Consider the following 18,805-nt stretch of genomic DNA (forward strand, 5'->3'; position numbering starts at 1 on the left):
GCAGCAAACTCAGGTGTGCATGTGTATGGTGGAAAACTCTTAGCCAAATAATGGGCTCAGCTGCCAAAGTATTTCTAAAATATTCCAAGTTTCCCCTAAGAAGTCCTTCTTTTCCTCCAGGTCTGATGAATTAAATATTGGCTGAGAGTCAGGTACTAATGAGTTCCAATTTTGCTGATAGAGAAGTTTTATTTGTACCTGAAATTACACAGAAATTCTGTCTCTGAGTCAGAATTACAGCCTGTGTTCTTAAATTTTTCTCAAAGTATGAGGACACAGTGACCTCTTGGTAAATCACTTTATCTCGCCATATCTCCCATTCCCCACTTGAAAAGGAAGGTAATAAGTTACCTGCTACTCTGCTATAACCTTGTTGTAAATTCCTTGGCTTATATGGAGGAAAAAAAAAAATTAATTGGAATTACTTATTTTTGTTGGCTTGAAGGTATATGTGGGAAAGACAGTCCAGATTCATCAATTCTGACAAAGAGCTGGACAAGCGGTGCTACACACAGACCAGCTTCCACTGGGCAGGTTTTACTATATTTAATCTAGATCTCAAAAATGGCTCAAGAAGTTGCTATATTATTTTGTGTGTTCTGATTTCCGCTAGAGCGCTCTTTCCCTGCTATAAAATGCCTATGCCACATGCATTTACATTTTTCTCATAGTGAGGACAGAAAAGTTAAGCAGAGACAGTAGGAAACATTCTTTCTGCTGCTAGTGTCTACACTGAGCTTTCCTTGACCCTGTGTTTTAATATTTACTTAACTAGTTACTAAACTAAAGCTGGACATAAAGCGTAGATGACATTAATGCTCAATGTTGGTGTGCTATGATGTCAGAGCTTTTAAACAGTGATGACTGGATGCTATCAGGCTGTGTTTCCCATACCATCTTTTTCACCACGGTTAGTCCGAGGAGGAGAATACGTTCCCTGTATTTAGAAACGCATAAACTGTAAGAAGCAGGGGGAATGCAGCAACAAGTACAGCCTGTCTCTTTGCACCAAAATATCTCCTGCCCCTCTCTCACACACACGCACCTTCGCATGTGCACACACACACATACTCTTTGCAGAGAAATATTTTAAAACAGCAAATATCTAGCAAGTACTTTCACCATTTTTTTTAATATTCTATTGAAAGGCGGCAGGGGGAGGAAGGGAAGAGATGTCTGAAAGGAAATCTAGCATCCCTGGAAAAAAAGAAGTGGAGGAAACACTGATTTATAAGGAGCACCATCTGTTTTATGTGCTGTACAAATGAGTGAAGAGCTCACAGGGTAAGGTGAATGCAAATGCTGGAGACCTACCTTCCAACTGAGAGAGAGGGGTACATCCCCACACAGATGAAGGAAGATCTTAAATGTGGCCAGTGGAAAAATGTGAAGGGAAACTAGGCTCTTCATCTGTCTGGCTGGTTCCAGTTGTGCACCAATTACTTGTACTAGTTTGTATTAATATTCAGACCATTAATCTCAGCAAGGCTGTCAGTGGGAAGTAAATACCACTGTAAGCATGGAGATTTGCAGAGTAATAATAATAATCACACTAACAATATGCGTTTCAAGTATGTTGGCAACCCTTTGGATCATAGCTGTTGACAGGCTTAAAAAGTGAGTGCCCTCAAAGGGTACCTCTGTGTTCATAATAAGAGAGGGCCAGAGAGAGAGCTCCAGCACTGGACTCCTGATAAATGACAATACTTATTTTTTTACCTTACACCCTGCCTCTGTTTTGAGTGCTCCCACAAGCATTTTCTATGACAGGACCTGCACACATTTCTGGAGGTGGCTCCTTTCAGAGACCTCTCCCAAAAGGCAGGATGGATAAGACGGCACCATGTTTAGCTCCTTCAAGCTTACACGGATTCCCGGTGTTATCCCCAGATGTTTTGAACCCTCAAGCACCCCCTCATACCCTCCTGCTACATCCCAAAGACATGACAGAATCCTCAGTTTTGCATCCAGGAGTAGTTTGCAGAGTTAAAGACGGGACAAAATCAAGGTAACATCTCAACGCAGACATCAATATCAAACAAGAATGTTTTCTGCTGTCTCTCCTCTGCCTTGCCACCTTAGCTATGAGAAAACCTTGGATGGGCATGACATGACACAGCCATTTTACGGTACAGCAACAGTATAATAGAAGGCAAAACCTCGCTCTGTTGGGCTGTGACACAGCCCTCATTGTTTCAGACACTTTGAACTGGAAAAAAAAAAAACCAAAACCCAAAACGGAGAAGATGGCATTGCCTCAGAGCCGTAAGTCTCACAGCTAGGACTCAGCGGAGTCTCAGTTAAGTGCTACGCAGCCGGCGCACAGCCCCTGTGCTCCAGCTGGAGCTGCACCAAAGCGGTGCGGACAACGGCCAGTCCGCGCAATTTGGCCTTGAAGCCAGAGATTGGCCCTTGGCCCTTTCCTATTTAGCAACATAGCCATAGCCAGAGTATCTCTCCCTGCATCGTTAATTACCCAGGTCCCAAGAACGTACTCTATTTTATGAAGATAAACTATTTCCAGTCCTTTAGGCAGCGCAGTGCCTCTGCCTCATTAGCGTGGCCCTATTCCATAAGACTTTTGATTTATGTCACGCTACAACTTCCCGTCATTGCTGGCTCTACAGTTCACTTCTTTTAATATGTTTCATGAAGGCCACTTGCTGACGAGGGAGGGCTCCACCAGCGGTGGGCTGCCCCGGTGTACTCGGAGCCTGCAGTCTCTGCACCTGATCATTTCGTAGAGCAAATGTCTGGCACTGTGGTTATACGGTGATCGGAGGAGAGAAGCTGTGTTTGCCTCAGGCAACCTACTGCCAGCGGTGCAATGCTTATTTTGAAATTTTGTCCCTCTGCACATTTCATAATAATCCACAGCCCTCTGTAGAATAGAGAAGTCAGAAATATTATGCGCCGTAAAAAATGAAAAATTAAAAAAAAATGAAGACGTGAAAGAAAGAGTCAAGGTGACATGTTCCCTCACTCTCTTCTCTTTGCCCTACTCCCAAGTACTCTTTACCTTCTTTAAATCCTCTACATTTTGCTTTGGAGGAGCAAAGGTATATTTTAAGATGTTACTTTCTTCCTTCCTGGAGATTCAGATACAATTCCTGACATAAGGGTTGAAGCTTTTGAGGTGTGCCTCCTTTCCCCATATTTCCGTATTAGATATTAAGCCGAGGTCTGGAATAAGCTGGTTACTCCTCTCCTGGGATTCTTTGGATATAATTCAGCACTTATATAAATAGCAATGTAAATTACATATCTATTGAATTAGGTATAGTAATAACGGTGTAATATGCACCATGTTACTTATTACTGAATGTGCAAATTGAAGTTAATTTACTCAAGAAGAAAATAGTAAAAAAAATCATAATACAGTTGAAGGTAAATGTACACCGCTGTACCCGAGTGAGCTAGATACTAATTGCAAATACTTTACTATCACTACAAGTTTCTCTGCTATTCTTCCACTAAAGCAAAGTGTTCTTTTTTCGCCATTTTTTGAATTAATTTCTTTCACCAATACTACTACAAACTAAAATTGTTGCATACCAATGTTGCATGCGCCATATTAGAGTCGAAATCAGGAAGCCAGAAGAAAATTCTGCAATTACCTAGTTTGACCTCCTACATAACACAGGGCACAGAGATTCCCTGAATTATTTCCTGCCTGAACTAGAGTTAAAAATATATTTTATCTTGATCTTAAGATGTCCCACTATGGAAAGCTCACCACAATTCTTATTAAAATTTACCTTGAACTTGTCTGAATTTCTAGCTTTTGGTCCAGATGTTTACAATACATTTATCTGGAAAAACTGCATCATCCTGTCATTAGCAACATTTTACTCCCTCTTTTTATGATTTGTGATGAAATTTAATCTCCTTTGTTTAGCTAACCTGCTTAACCTCCTGCCCCTAATCCCCCAATCATTCTCACAGTTCTTCTCTAGACCTTCACCACTTTTTCAAAATCCCTTCTGGGGTGTGGACATAGAAAAATATTTTGAAAATGAGTATGAGTGGTACCATTGTTAAGTATGGACAAAATGTGACATCCTTGTTTAGATTCAGAGTTCCCATTTAAATAGCCACAGAGCACACGAGCTGTTTAACTGCCCCGTTAAACTGGGAATCCACACTGAGCTAATTATGCACTATGAACCACAGGTCTGGAGTCGCTATTCAACAGGCACCCTACCTGCAAGCCAGGCTTTCCTGCCTCTCTGTGTTCAAACATTTCATTTGCTTGTATTTGGAATACCAAGAGGTCCAGATTGCTCTGAAGGAGTGTCAGCCTTCTAGTCTTTGCATATTTTAAATTCCATTGATTTTTAAGATTGTTATAGGCACATCGAAACTCTGAACCTCCTACTTTGTTCTGCTAGAGTAGGATTAACCTCAAACCACCTCTTCAGTCATCTAAAAGTCAGTATCTAGCCGAAGCCAGACAGCAACGGGGCTTCTTTCCCAGCCATGGAAAAAAACATACACTTCTTGAGAGATTCATCCCAACCTAATTTAGATAATTTAGATGCCTGATTTGTTCTCTCTGTAGGTGCCTGTCTCTCACCAGTGACTACACAGGATAGCTAGACAGTATTTGGCTTTGCATTCATGGGGAAAAAAGGAAGATAATTAAAATTGTCGCCACTTATGTTCATGATTCTGGGGGTGAAAATTTCAGAAGCTGCTAGAACAATGCTGAGCAAATGAAACTTGAGGGCAAAACTGAAGTCTGACATTTCTATCACGGCCATTCCCCTGTGTCACAAAGGGTGAAGCAACAAGCTGGAATATTTGGCTCTTAAAAGAAACATCAGTACATTGATATTCCATCAATCCCTCACTAAGCACAGGTCTTGCCTTGATACTACCTTGCTGTTTTGGGAAAAGTGTATAATTAATGACAAAGGTGGTGTAACTGGAAAGTATTTCAAAGTTAGTATGCCTACCACAGTCATTACATTCAAACAACATGTTACGTTAAGTTTTGCTGCAAATGCTGCTGCTAATTCATCATGACGGTATACTTGTGACTATATTATATCTTTCTGTGTGTGTTATAGTGGTTGACTGAGGGGAAAATGGTGTTGATTGAAATGCCACAAGAATTCAATAGATAGATGGTTAATAGAAACTATATGACCGTGATTTTTCCTGCTTGATAACAGGAAACAGAGTAGTTGAGCTATGGAAGACAAAAGATATTATATTAGAATATAGAACCTCCCCATGATAATATCTATCAGAAACAAGATCAGTGTGAAGAAGCCATAGATAATGAAAGCATGCAAAAGGGTGCATGTGAAAGATGGAAATGATGACCCTAAACTGGTTGAAAAAAATATTATCAGGGAAGAACCTCAGTAGTGAAAGACTGTGCCTGACTGAGGCAGCAGCAAGGACAATGAAGATAACTGCCCTACTTAGTGGGCTCCATAAGACCTCAAGAACAAGTAAATCAATGTAAGAATGAAGAAAAAAAAATGCCATCATCAGAACCTTCATATTTGGTACAGTAATGTAATGATCTAAAAAGATGGCTAAAAGGAATTTGGAAGGATGTCTCCAGAAGAACACAGAAGAGTGTTAGGATGACTCTGTCAGATTCAGCTCAAATGGATGGGGACTCATTATCCAGATTCGGTGTTGTAGTTGGATGAGAGGGCTTGACCAAATGATGAGAATGAGGAACAAAAGGATCCCAAAGCAAGCTTTTGTGCTAGATGCCATCCTTCAGATAAAATAGATATCTTCACAAATCATGCAACTAACATCTCTCTGAACACCAGTAGGGCTTCATGTCTGTTTGCTGCCCAGTTGTTTAAACTCTTCCTTCATGGCTAGGTTGCTGCACACTGAAGCTCAGAGTGAAATTCAGAGGCAAGCACCTGCTAATCAGGCACATACTAAGCGTGAAGTCTAACACCTTGTCGTGGAATTATGCCTTTGGTGGCAATTTTGCAGACTTTTCATGAGAAACTTGTGAGCACCCAGGCTTTCTGGGCACATAAACAGCCACCTGCCTCTGCAAATGTGTTGCTTTGATTGCAGAGGAACAGCAGGCTTCTAAAAATGTGGACAAAGGACTGTGAAGGTTGTGAAAGAAAGACCTCCACTCTCACATGCCCAGATGGAGCTCAGACCTAAGCACACACTTTTGTCCTCCTTCCTGATGCCCTGGTTTCCCCAGAAAAAAAAAATAATCTGGGCACAAGTGCTAAGCAGGAGGTGTGGTTGTCCCAACCAGGTCTCCAGTCATTCAAGTGAAGGGACCAAAACCACCAGATTAGAGCAGCTTAACCAATCTGGTCATTTAGACACAACCTGTAACACTTTTGGAAATGGGACATTTCTGCCTTAATGAATTTTGGGTGTGGAGTCTGTTGGCATTTTCAACTTTAATTTTAACCTATTTCCTCAGTATTATTAATGTATCTGATCTGCTTCAGTTCTTTGGGAAACAGAGACCTGCTTATTGGGTCTGTGTCAACTCTGGTTTGTAGACATCCAAGCAAAGGATCTGTTTTATTTGGGTAACACATTCATATGTCAAACCTTGCAAATTGTACCTTTTATGTCTAATAAGGCCTGCTGCCACTCGGGTCCCTGTTCACTGAATGTTTGGATGCTGTTTCATTTGTCTTGGCGTAAAACATTGGGGGGTTTTCAGACTCTGTTTGCTTTTCCTCCATTTTCTATAACTCTAAATTTATTCTGCAATGTCTCTGGCCTTCCACTGGACTTGCATACCTAATGTGTTATACTTTGTATGTTTCCATGTTCATGCTGCAGACTTGTGTTACTGCAGATTGATGATTTATTGCCCCCTAATACCGTGTTATACATTTTCCAAGAACTATATATCTTCTTGAGCATTCAAAAGATAGTATTAGTGTTTTACTGCACTAAACGTGAAAAACCAAACAAATCTATGATTTTATGAAAATGTAGCTCCTCTGTAACAAGAAGAAAGATATCACAAAGATAAGGTGGTTTATTTTAAATCTTAGATCCAACGATATATTAATGCATACCTTCGGAATTACAATAACCTTCCCAGTGATGTGCACGGCATTTAACAAAGTAATAAAGAATAATAGGGACGGAGTTACTGAAAGACAATTGTTTTCCTCCATAATGAAGAGTTCCAGGATCTAGTCACCTGATTAGCTAGGATTATCAAGAAATGTTATGATTTAATTGAAATTTTCTGGAGTTTGTGTGGACACAATACAGCTGTCACTTTGCATTCACTGCTATCAAATAGGATAAAATAGATGCCTAAATTGATATGATGTTTTTAAAAGATAAAATTTTGTCAAAAGCTCTCAAATCCCACTTTCAAAACTCATGCACACACTTCTCCACCCTAAGGTCATAAATGAGCTCATAAGTCCCTTGGTCAACTTAAAAATGGAGCTTCTATGTCTTTGTATAAAATATTTGTCCACTCTGCCCAATTTCTTTCTCTTATGTAAGTAGAGTGTGGAAAAACTTGCTAAACTTTCTGTCTAAATAACAGAGCAGAATTTGGTAAAATGGATTGCTAGTTTCCTGCAAATACATGGTCTATAGGAGTAATCACTTTTCACAGTGATTCGTAACAGCAGGACATACATCTTTTTGCTTCAGTTATCATCCCTGGCACCTTGTCACTGTGGAAGGCAGAAGACCAAAGTAGCTGGTAAGGGCAATTCGCTGGCTCAAAGTAAGGTTTTTCCAAACAACATCATCAACTGTTTGTCAGATTCTGTCTTCACTCCTCCTAACAGAGGGTGATTTCCATATTTACCTGGCAATGCCAAGGTATTTAAGAATGATATTTGTCAGATGTGTTATGTTTCAGATGATTAAGGTAAGGTTCAGGCTGGGCTCTACCAAACTACATATCTAGAGATGGGGTCAAACTGTAGTGTCTCTTGTGTGTCAGTAGGCGATATAAGGTATCCATGATTAAAGGAGATGTAACAGAGAGCAGTTGGCCAGTATAGACATATCTCCTAATTCCCAGTATTCTCTTATTGACATCAGATCTACCTTTAGGGCACCAGTGGAAAATGAAGGGTGGGTCAGCATGCCTGTGTGCACTCAAGCACCTGGTCTCCTTTTCCATCTGTGCTGGTAACTCTTCCTTCCCCTCTGACAACAAACTTTATGCCTTTAGGTATTGCTTCACTTTTCTCCAAGCAGTTCTCCAGTGTATTATACTGCAATTAATGATTTTTAACTTCTTTTGGAACATCCTCCTGATGCTTCCTAGTAGGTATAATTTTGTTGCTCATTAGCATCATGTATCTGGATATTTGAAAATAGGCTAAATCATAGAAAACATTCCAGATGAAAGCTCTGGAATTGGAAACATGATTAGAACTGACTTGCGACAACAGAATCTTTTGTTCCTTCTTCTAAGAGGTCTAACTCAACACTATGCACACTTTCCCTGAAACTCTTATACCTCTTTCATTAACTTTTAAAGATATCAGTAGAACTTTGTCCACTTACTGTGGATATATAAGAAACCAGGGGAAAAAAAAATCTCATTAAATGTGACGTGGTTGGGCTTTACGCTACGTTTAGTGTTGCTATGCAGCTGCACAGCTTGGCTGTCTTCAAAGATGGCTGTCTGAGTTGGACCTCATTGCACAGTGTCGTATCTCATTCTTTCATGTCTCGCCAATTAAATTATCCTCCCCACCCTTTATTCTGCCAAGGCAATACAACCAGACAAAATAAGGTCACACTTCTCAATTCTGGCAACGAACTGGTGACGTAGGAGAACCAAGCATCTAAGAATCGTTCTTCCTCTGACCCTCAGTAAGGTATAATATTGTCTTTCATTTTTCAAAGATTTGGTGCATCTGTTCAAGTCAATAACAGCAAATCTGTCTACCAAAGATTTACTCTCTGCTAGAGCTGAGTCTGAGAATTACAAAAAAATGACACTATAAAGAGTTGGAATACAAAAATTAAATATAAACAATATTAAAAGTAAAGCATTACCACATTGCTGTTATTCTTCGCAGAGTATTCTGATATAATGGATTAATAACAATGTAGAATAGAATACATAGCTGTAGCACTTTTCATGCTTCCCATCCGAAATCTCAAACCAAAAGTCATAGTGATGACTGGAACCTTACAGGGCCCTGGTGAAACAGGCACTTTTATCTCTATTTTACAGATATTGTAAGGAAAAAAAAGAGTAAAAATAGACTTGATTGTGCTGTTGTGAGGCTTGTGTTAGAGAGTACCGTGGCTCTGCATCACGGAATTGGGAGCTTCTGGAGGCAAGGAGAAAGGCAGAGCATTTTCAGGGACGACGGGGGAACACAGCTGCTGTACCAGCATGGTGGCTACCGCGTGTGCTGCTGCCAGAGCAGAAGAAAAAGGGCTGTGGCCTTTTCTCTCACTTCACGCAGTCCATTGCCAGATTGGAGGCTGGACGGAGGTTGTCCTTCTCTGCTGGTGCAGCAGCTTTCCCTCACCTCTCCTGCAGGGGCCAAGGCATCCCAGTCTGCCCCTGCGTGGCTTGCCCTGAGTGACCTGTGCCTGGAACAGGTGAGAGAGCTGCAGCCTTTACGACACGTGGGTTAAAAAACCCACAGACTTCACATTTTTCATGAAGACTAACATGTCAAAGTGTTGTTGTCGCTTGTGCTTTTCCTACCAGAGCAGCTTCTGCATCAGCATGTTAAGCAGCATCTTACTGAGACCTAGGGAAGAGCCACACAGAGCTTCGAGCTGATGCTCACTGCTTTAGAGGATAACGAGAGACATGCCTGGTTCAGGTGAAACATTTAGTTTTAAATGGGCATCTGATGTCTGTCCATGGCAGAGGTCTAATTTAGACTTCCTTGATCACCATGGCTGGCACACTCCCAGGTACTGCATTATATTAACAAGGTTCATAAACTGTCAGATATAACTCATCCACTTAACTCTCTGCAATGAGGCACAGACTCTGAGGACACGGCCTTTCCGAGAATGTTCTCTCTTTATAATTCGTCATTCCCCCAAATGCCTCGTGTGATATGATGTTCCTGGAATCTTCGGCTAAAAGGATCAAGGGGTTTTTGGTCACATATAACGCAGAATTTATTCATACGTTTTCTGCCACCCCAGGCGGTGACTGTGACCTTTGCCATCAAGCTGTTTCCATTCGGGCCAAGGAGTTCGCTATTTTTCATGCTGAATAAACAAAGGAGTGCTCCCCTGCCCTTCAGGAGAAGGGCTGTAAGGGGAAAGGTGCCTTTGGCCATGGAATTCAAACTGTCCTTCCACTTGGAGGCTCTAGAGGGTAATCTCTCTTTGCACCAGCCTAGGCTGCATGGTGTGATATTCCTTTAAACTCTCCAGCGGTTCTCCTTTTGCAGGAAGGGTTTCACAAAGCACTCTGGCATTTGCTTTTTGAAGCTTGCTTAGCTGATTTTGCTGAATGGAAAAGGTAGCACTGAAACTTATCTTTTATTATAGATTACAAAGGTGGAAAAAAGCCTGCAGTAGGCTAATGCTGAGAGGAAAAATAGCATTGAAACATAAGCTGAGTTCAGTTACTTTAAACATTAGATGCCACAGGAAGAGGTTTTATTGACCTTGAAACCCCCCTGACACTTGATGCTCTTACATTGTGCATCTAGAGCAAAATGTTTGTGCTAAGCAAGGCATTTCCTAGGGAGATGCAATGATGTGGAGCACCCTATGCAGACTGCTTTGGATTTTCACTGAGATACCTCTTTCCGTACTCTAAAGCGTGAGGTTTGAGGGAGCTGTTTGGTTAAGGTAGGTTAATTCTTCCTCAGCTTCCTTACATATGTTGCAAGAGAGAGGCTATCCTGTCAGGAATCCCACCTTCCCATCTTGTGCATGGGCACAGCCAGCCAGAGAGCACAGGCAAAACCTCCCCTGGACTTAGTCACTTTCCTGGCAGCTCTGTTGCTGATGGCACTGACTGTCAAAAAGATCTGTTCCTTCCTCTGCTGTTAGTCCACAATTCCCGCTGGACTTCTGAATATTACTGTATTTTAATAACCAAGCAATGTTTGGGTTTTACCCCTTCAGGCCCTATTCATCTAGATCACACCATCTAGAGCTTTTCCTAAGAATGCCCTATTTGTTTTTCTTTAAGTTAAAGTAATGAACTTGACTCTTCATGTTCCTGAAAAGCTGCTTCAGCCAAGCTGGGCACTTTGCATACTGTAAATCAATCTGCCTTGTCAACGCCACCATCACCAGCCATGGCAGGAGCCCTTTGATCAGAGCGTTTTTAGGCTGTTACGCCAGGACCACCACCATGACGCCAGTGTAGTGCCAGCTGTCACGTACCATGAAGCATCCTGACACTGTGACCGCCATGAGAGTCTTCAAATAAACAGCAATTCATCACCGGGAAAACAAATAGCATCACAGGGAAAAAGTCATTTGTTACTGGAAAGTCTCTCTCACCTCTGATGAAACGTTCTGGCTCTTGCCGCTTCTGTGACAGCATTGCTCTAACTTAATCTAACACGTAATGATGGAGCAGAGCAAATTACCTGTGCTTCCGTTCTGAACTTTTACTCTACAGTTTTCATGGGTGGCCACGATCCTGAGGAACTGGCAGACACAGCAACATATTAGTCGCTTTCTCATCCCCTACTCCCTCTCCTCTGACTGCTCCTGTGCCCCGGATCCATGGGCCCGGTGTTCACACTCACATCGCCGAGGTTCACTTGCCATATGGGTGCCTCGACACGGAGGGATGGGTTTTCACTGAACGGAAGCACTCATATGTGTTTGTTTATCAGGAATTCAGAGCTCTCGTGCACCATCAAAATATTTCCCCCTATACAATCTGCACAGACTTCAGACATGCTTTTTTTTTTTCCTGCTGCCCCTCAAAAGAGTGAGTAGCATTGATAATCAACTGTTTCTTCTAACAGAGTTCCATTTAAAATGCTAGGCATTCATTTGGTGGGCTGTGAGCAGTCTGTGGCTTTGTTAGATCTGCAGCATAAAGAACCAATTTTTCTTATCCTAATCCTATGGCTGTCTGGAAAAGGTGACACACAGTTAGACATAATGATAAGAAAAGCTACTGCTGCCAAAGGCAGTCAGATACCAAAGCCGGATGATTAAACCATTCCAAAGTATTCCCAGAGACAAGAGGGGAAAAAGGTCCAAAGTTTTTTCCCTAGAAGTTTTCTTGCTATAAAACCTTCAGAGCAAAGCCCACACACAGAAGCATATACACTTTTGCTTTAATAATCCATTCCTATTATTAACAGAATGACCAGCGTGATATGTGTTTTAAAGCCTTTTACTTTGGTTTTCATTGTTTCAACTTCATTCTTTGTTTTGTTGTTTTGCTATTGCTGAATGGATAGAGGCAGCTGGCCTTGTTTTAAAAATAAATGGGATGATTTTTCCCAATATACACAGCCCTAATGGCTAAATCCCTTTGATGTGAACAGCAGTCACTGCACACTGCTGACCCCTGTACAATCAGAGCTCTGTTCTAACAGTGACAACTTCGGTTTCAGAGCTATGCCCTGAGAGGAAACAGCAATAAACTTTTCTGTTTTCAGGACTTCCCATAGACTCAGTTTGGATGCAATTAACAAAAATATGTAATCAAATGTATCGTTTAACCCTAACCAAGTGAGAAAAGGTAAAGTGGAGACAACTCCACAAAAGCAGAAAAGAAGAAAATTGAAAGTTCTCTAGTTTTTAACAAGGTGGTTTTTGCAGCACTAACGTCTTCAGCCTGCACTGAGCAACGCGTACCCGAGCTGCAACCAGTACCTGCCGAATGCAGCTGGTGGAGAATGTGCTCCCAGCTTCCCAGCCCTATCATCGCTCCAAGCTGTGATTTGGGGTTTGACGCTGGTCAGCCTGCTGTCGCCTCCCCGCTGCCCCTTGAGACGTGGCTGCTTCATCTTCCTGAGGGAATCCAGCAGAGTCCCAGCCGGGACTTTTCACCTGCGGGAGCAGGAATGTGCAGTTTGGCACTGAGCCTGAATCTACAGGATGGTCCGCCGTTGAGCGAACACAGAGGACGGTAATCAGCAATCCCTGGTTCCTTCTCGTACAAGGTGGTGGACCCTGTATTTGGGGGTTGTCTTTGATGTCTGAAGCAGGAAAAAGGACATCCTACTCTTTAGCTGTGAGATGAAATCATGGAAAAATGCCAATTACCACGTGGTTATCAGAAGCATAAATCACACTGAAATACCTAGGAAGAGGGAAGGTTTGTGGAAAGTTTGAGGTCAGATTTGCAGGAAAGTCTCGCTAAACTTTCAGGAAATTTGGGTCAAGCCGAGTGTCTGTAATAAAGCTTCAAAACAGGTAAGTATCTCTCGCTTTCTACCATTGTTAAAGGTTTGCACAGCTCTTATCTGACAAGCCACAGTGCTGTGATTTTCAGTGCCCCTGTGGTCTCTTCAATTCATCAGGTGAAAAAGCTTGCCAGGGAAGACACTAAGGGAACGGCTGCCCTGAACAAGACAGAACCGCTCTCAAGCTCCCAGCAGCATTTCAAACAAAAGCATTCTAGCAGGTCTTCATGGTGATCTTCAAATGCTTATACAAAAAGGAAATCTCCAGAAAATGAATAGTCCACTGAGAAATAAAGAAAGACTTTATGCTAAGCACCTTCTAGACAGCTGTTACAAAAAGATTATGATCCACTAGTTGAAATAAATGCAATTTTTATCACATTTCTGTTTTCCAATGTGTCTAGATTTGTCTGTATTTATGATTCATGTTTTTACTGTGCCTGTTGAAAAAAAAATCAAAAACCTCTGGGGCAGCTTTCAGCTTCAGAAAGGAAAGAAAAAGAATTTGACAACGACACAGGCTAAGAAATAATGGATTTGGTTTGGTTCGGGTTTAAATTTCATGATTGCCCACTAGGTATCATTGTGGACATGGCAATTTAACATTGTCTTTCTTTAATAATTATTTTGTTGCACGGAATAAAGCTACTTGGCCATACTAATGAATTGTTCTTTCCAGACAGCACATAGATAGTTAATTCTGTAGAAGAATGACTGCAAGGCCACACAGTCTACATTCCCCATCAGGAATCTGGCCTGATATCAATAGTTTTCCAACGCTCCTTTTATGATGAAAGATAGTTAAACTTGGAGGAATGACAGGGTTCTCATAACGTTAAATGCAAGCACAAATAAAAGCATACCTCAACAGAGTCGTTTCCATGGAACATAGCTTGAGTCTTATATTAAACTCCAGCAATGATGTTCACTCACCAATGCGGCACTGCTGCAGGCAGCGAAATCATGCTTGAAAGGGTTTTTGCAGGGGGCAGCTTTAGAACCCTCATGACACTGACTTAGTTCTACAGCTATTGAGAGAAAGGTCTCTGTCTCACCATTTTTGCTGAATAATGAGTATGATTTTTCTGCGAATCAATACAATGGAAGCTTTCTAGATAGTAATTCTCCAGTTCTTCAGTTGCTCATAATGTGTGTGTGTGTGTGTGTGTATATATATGTATCTCCAGACTCCAAAAATCCATTTTGAAGAAACAATGTTCCTTAAATGCACAGCATTACAAAGCTTTATATGTGCAGTCCCCTGTAAGCTTAAGAAATATGATTAAATTGCACATGGGCAGACATGTAACATCACAGCTTTACAATATAAAGCTCCCAGAGCCAAAATTAACCTCCATTTAATTCTGCATTATTATTGCTTAAACTAGCCCATTTTTTACGAAGGTCTTAAAACCTTTGTGTTTGTAGAATCCTGCAAAAACTTAATAATGAAAAGTAAGTACACAAGCCTCAGCTGTTTCAGAAGATACTGTAACATCTTTCCATATGAAAACACAATGATTTTGGGGTTTTTTGAGTCTGAAGTCCATTTCCCCTGACAAAGTCCATTTCTACTGACAAAGTCCAGTTATAAAATAAAACATGCTCATTCAGTGAAGCCAAGGCCATGTACTATTTCCATAACCCTTAACTCATTCATCTTCATCTTGAGCCTTCTCCTCATCACCTTATCCTGCTCAGATCTTACCCGCTTTTAGTTTTTGCTTCTTCCTTGCTGTCATTCTTTTGTTTCAGGTGTCCGGCTTAATAAAGATAACTCCTAATAATTATCTATATAGAACTGCTTTAAAAGAGGGAAAGGTGGGGCCCTTGACCAGGAATGATGAGTTTTCATATAATAGCCTTCTTCCCAAATCTGGTGCTATTTGCAGTGTATGAAAACATTCATCTCCATAAAAGAAGTGAGGAAAAATGGCAAGACAGGATTTTGATCAATATCGATTCTGATTAAGCTTGATCACAGCACTTGACATTTTGAGCAAGTCTGGAAGTATACTCACAGAAAACTCAGGATCTGCTAAGAGTGTCTAACAGCATAACAGGACATTGCTGACTTGGGTGGGGAATATTCTGTCTACTTTGTTGTTTGGCTTGTATGGCTATAATAAGGCAATATGATGCATTAACTTAATTCTGTAATTAATCTCATTGCCAAACCTTCAGTAGTGTTATTATATCCCTGATTTATTTTAGCCTTTTGCTTGTCTTCATTTTTCCCTTGGCAGAAGGAATGGTACTTTCATCAAGGTATTTATAGATGAAAAAAAAAAATTTACAAAATTTTAAAAGTGTTTGAGATCATTGTATATAAAAATGGTCATCAGATGCCATCAAAGTAATACCCAGGGAGCTGGTGCAGGGATGGGAAATGTGTCACTTTTAGAAAGAGCAGTGTTCTTTTATACATTCATATGGACATATCAGGGAAAGTTGTAAAGAGCAGATTTTTTCAAGCTGCAGAAAATGAGGTTCATAAAAACATGCATTCACTAATCAGTGTATGTATAAATGAGCAGGAGTGCTGTTAATGGTTCCTTCTCTGGAGGCCCGTACTACAGCATTAAAATGTGAATGGGACAGATGCAGACACCTAATCTGGATGGGTCTGGGATCCAGAACTGATCTTCTGTTCATTGCACCTATTTCTTTTTATCGCTACATGGTTTATAAAAGAAAGCTCAGTTAATTAAAAAAAAAAAAAAAAAAAAAGGCATAAAGGGATGCAAAGCAACAAGAGTTTTCAAGCTAGCTTTCCTGGTTTTAAACTGATTTTCTAAGACAGTCAGGCTCCTTCTCTTCTTTTATCTCTGAGGACTCATTCCCTTCCATCTCCCATAAGAAAAAAAATCTTTCTGATACACTGAATCACGAAGACTCTGTTCTGTGTAATTCGCATACTGCACTCAGCACCGCTGTGTTTGAAGGCTTCCCAGGAATATATTAAGCGATGTGACTAACCTCTATCATTTGGGTTTGTTGTTGGGTTGGTTTTTTTTCTCCTCATCTTCTTCTCCAAGAGAAGGAGTGTGTTCAGTGAAGTGTTTTGTTTGGAATTTATTTTTTTTTTATATTGTGCTTTACATAGGTACATTGTAGTGTGTTTTTCTTAGAGTCAAAGAAATGCATCTTGCACTATTAACAAAGGTGGTAAATTTTGTGAGAGCCCTTTATCCGTGTGAGAATTCATTAACAATTTTAGCTGAGTGGTCCCCAAGAAATCTCTGCTGCGTGCACAGATGAGCTGTACCCTTCCTATAGGAAGTCTTAGTCCACCGGGGAGAAAGCATGTTCCTGGTCTTCGTCCTAGAGATCTCTTTAGTCCCCATGGGTTCAGGCCATCGAGCATCCTCAAAGTAAAAACTGCCACTTTTTTTTCTTAACCTCAACTCTGCGGGTGTGCCCTCTGATGATGATGCAATTAGAAGATAAATCTTGAATGGCTGTCGCTGGATTAGAACTGATAAATTGCTTGGTTAAAAAAGAGGAAAAAAAAAACCCCAAAACACTAACATGATGTTCAAATTAAAACAAAATTATTATGTGTACCAAGCAAAGGGTTGGATAAATGTGGGAGAAGGGGAGGTTTATTTTATGAACTCTGATTGTCTCATGGGAAACTATCTTCCATTTGTATTTAGAACAAAACAATTTCTAGCTTTAAGGCACTCTTTTAATCAGCAAGCTCATCTGATGAAATGCTGTAGGATTTACTTATATATCAAAGAAGTTCCCTAGACATTTAAGGGATGCAACTGAATACAATTAAAAGATCAGTTGTAAGCACAGTTTGTGATACAGTTTGTTTGCTGCGCTTTGTGAGAGAAGTTTAGTTAATAACATGAACTTGTGGTCGTTTAGCAGAGAGTAAAGTATTGAACTGTATTACAAGAAAAGCTTTACCATTGTGGCCTACTAGAGATGCAACTATTCAGCTATCTTGGATCTGATGGTCTGTAAAAAGAGAACAGAGAAACTATTAAGCCAAGGTTCACATCCAAGAATGGAATCATTTATGAACAACCTTTCTGGGCCTAATTCATTGCTGAATTAAACCTCATGTAATGTCATTGAAGTCAATGGGGTTATGCAGGGCATAAGTCAGTGGAGCAAATTAGCCCTCTGTCTTGAAGCCAAGAAACCAAGGGAAAGAGTGATCCAATAAAACGGAGATGAAATGCTGATATTAGCTGAATGCCACTGTTCTTGGTACAGTGTGTTCTTTGTGTCCAGCGGTGAATATTTCATCCTTCCCAGGTGTAAAATCTTCCCAGCAGCACTATAAGGCAGATTTATAATAAATGACAAAATTAATGATTTAGTTCTGTTGTAATGCAGTTTCTGGGCTCCCAACAGGAACTTTAGCAGTTAGCAGACAACATCTATGCTGGCTGCAGTGTGATCTCCAAATCAAGTCTTAATTTCTTCAGAAAAGCCTTGGGGCTGGCTTTTTTTTTTTCCCCTATAGCCATCTCTCACCCGTACAGATGTTAGAAGCAAGCACTCATAGGTATGGAGAGCTTCCTACATAGAACACTGACAGAAATACCAGGAATATCTGTGTGAGAGCTGGAGTAAATTAGGCACGGTCACTGCCTCAGGTATAGGGGCACTAGGAAACAGAATGGATCTGTTTGCATTTCATGTATATGGGTAATATTAAGGGTTTTAAGAACCCACAATATTGCAGTGATTGTAGGTGTGCCTTGGATTAATGAGGGAAAAAAAATAATCCATTTGCACTAACCAGCATTCATAACAATATATGGTCTTGTCCCAGATTTCACCCTTTTTACTGTCTGACCCACTGATTACTTTGTCTAAAAGTAAGATCATCATCTCCCTCAGCCGGAGATTATGGGTTTTGCACCACGCACACAGAGAGCTCAGTCCTGGCTGGAGCCTTTAGGCATTTTTCTTATCCATATAAAGAACTAATTCCCAAAGTCTACAGTTGGGTTTGCAACTTATGAAAAGATCTCTGTGAGGTGACCTGTACAGAATAACACATTTCGACAGCACGACTCACTTTTCACTACAAAGAGATCAAACAACCGGAATTCTTTTGACATCTTACCATGCAAATTTCAGTGGGGAGCTAAAGGATGAAAAACAGGTTGTTGGCAATCGGCGGAGAAAACTCTCCAGACCTACACGCAAGGGAAGCCATGTAAAGCATGCAACACATGGCACGTGCTGCTGCTCCAGTATTTGTTCTGTTGCTTCTGGTGTAACTTCTCAGTGATGATAGAACTCGGTGGAGGCACTAGCAGAGGACTCACATGATACTTGGCCCATGGCATGTGTGATATTGGCCATTTATTCCCTTTTTTTTATTATTTTTTTTAGGTGATAGTCTAAGATAAGCAATTTGCCATGGTACTCGAGGACCACTCCAGATTTTCATTTTCTTTAAATCTTGTTGCTTCTGTTTACAATTCACTTACGGGCATGTTCTGAGGAAA

General features: G+C 40.8%; 1 protein-coding gene across 2 annotated transcripts in view; it reads left to right on the plus strand.

Moving 5' to 3' along the window:
- The window catches only part of NKAIN2 (sodium/potassium transporting ATPase interacting 2), a 559,539-nt gene that overhangs the window by 516,910 nt on the left and 23,824 nt on the right, over positions 1-18,805 (plus strand). The gene's annotated exons all lie outside the window — the stretch shown is intronic.

This window comes from Accipiter gentilis, chromosome 15 (assembly GCF_929443795.1).
Source record: "Accipiter gentilis chromosome 15, bAccGen1.1, whole genome shotgun sequence".
Taxonomy (NCBI): Eukaryota; Metazoa; Chordata; class Aves; order Accipitriformes; family Accipitridae; genus Astur; species Astur gentilis.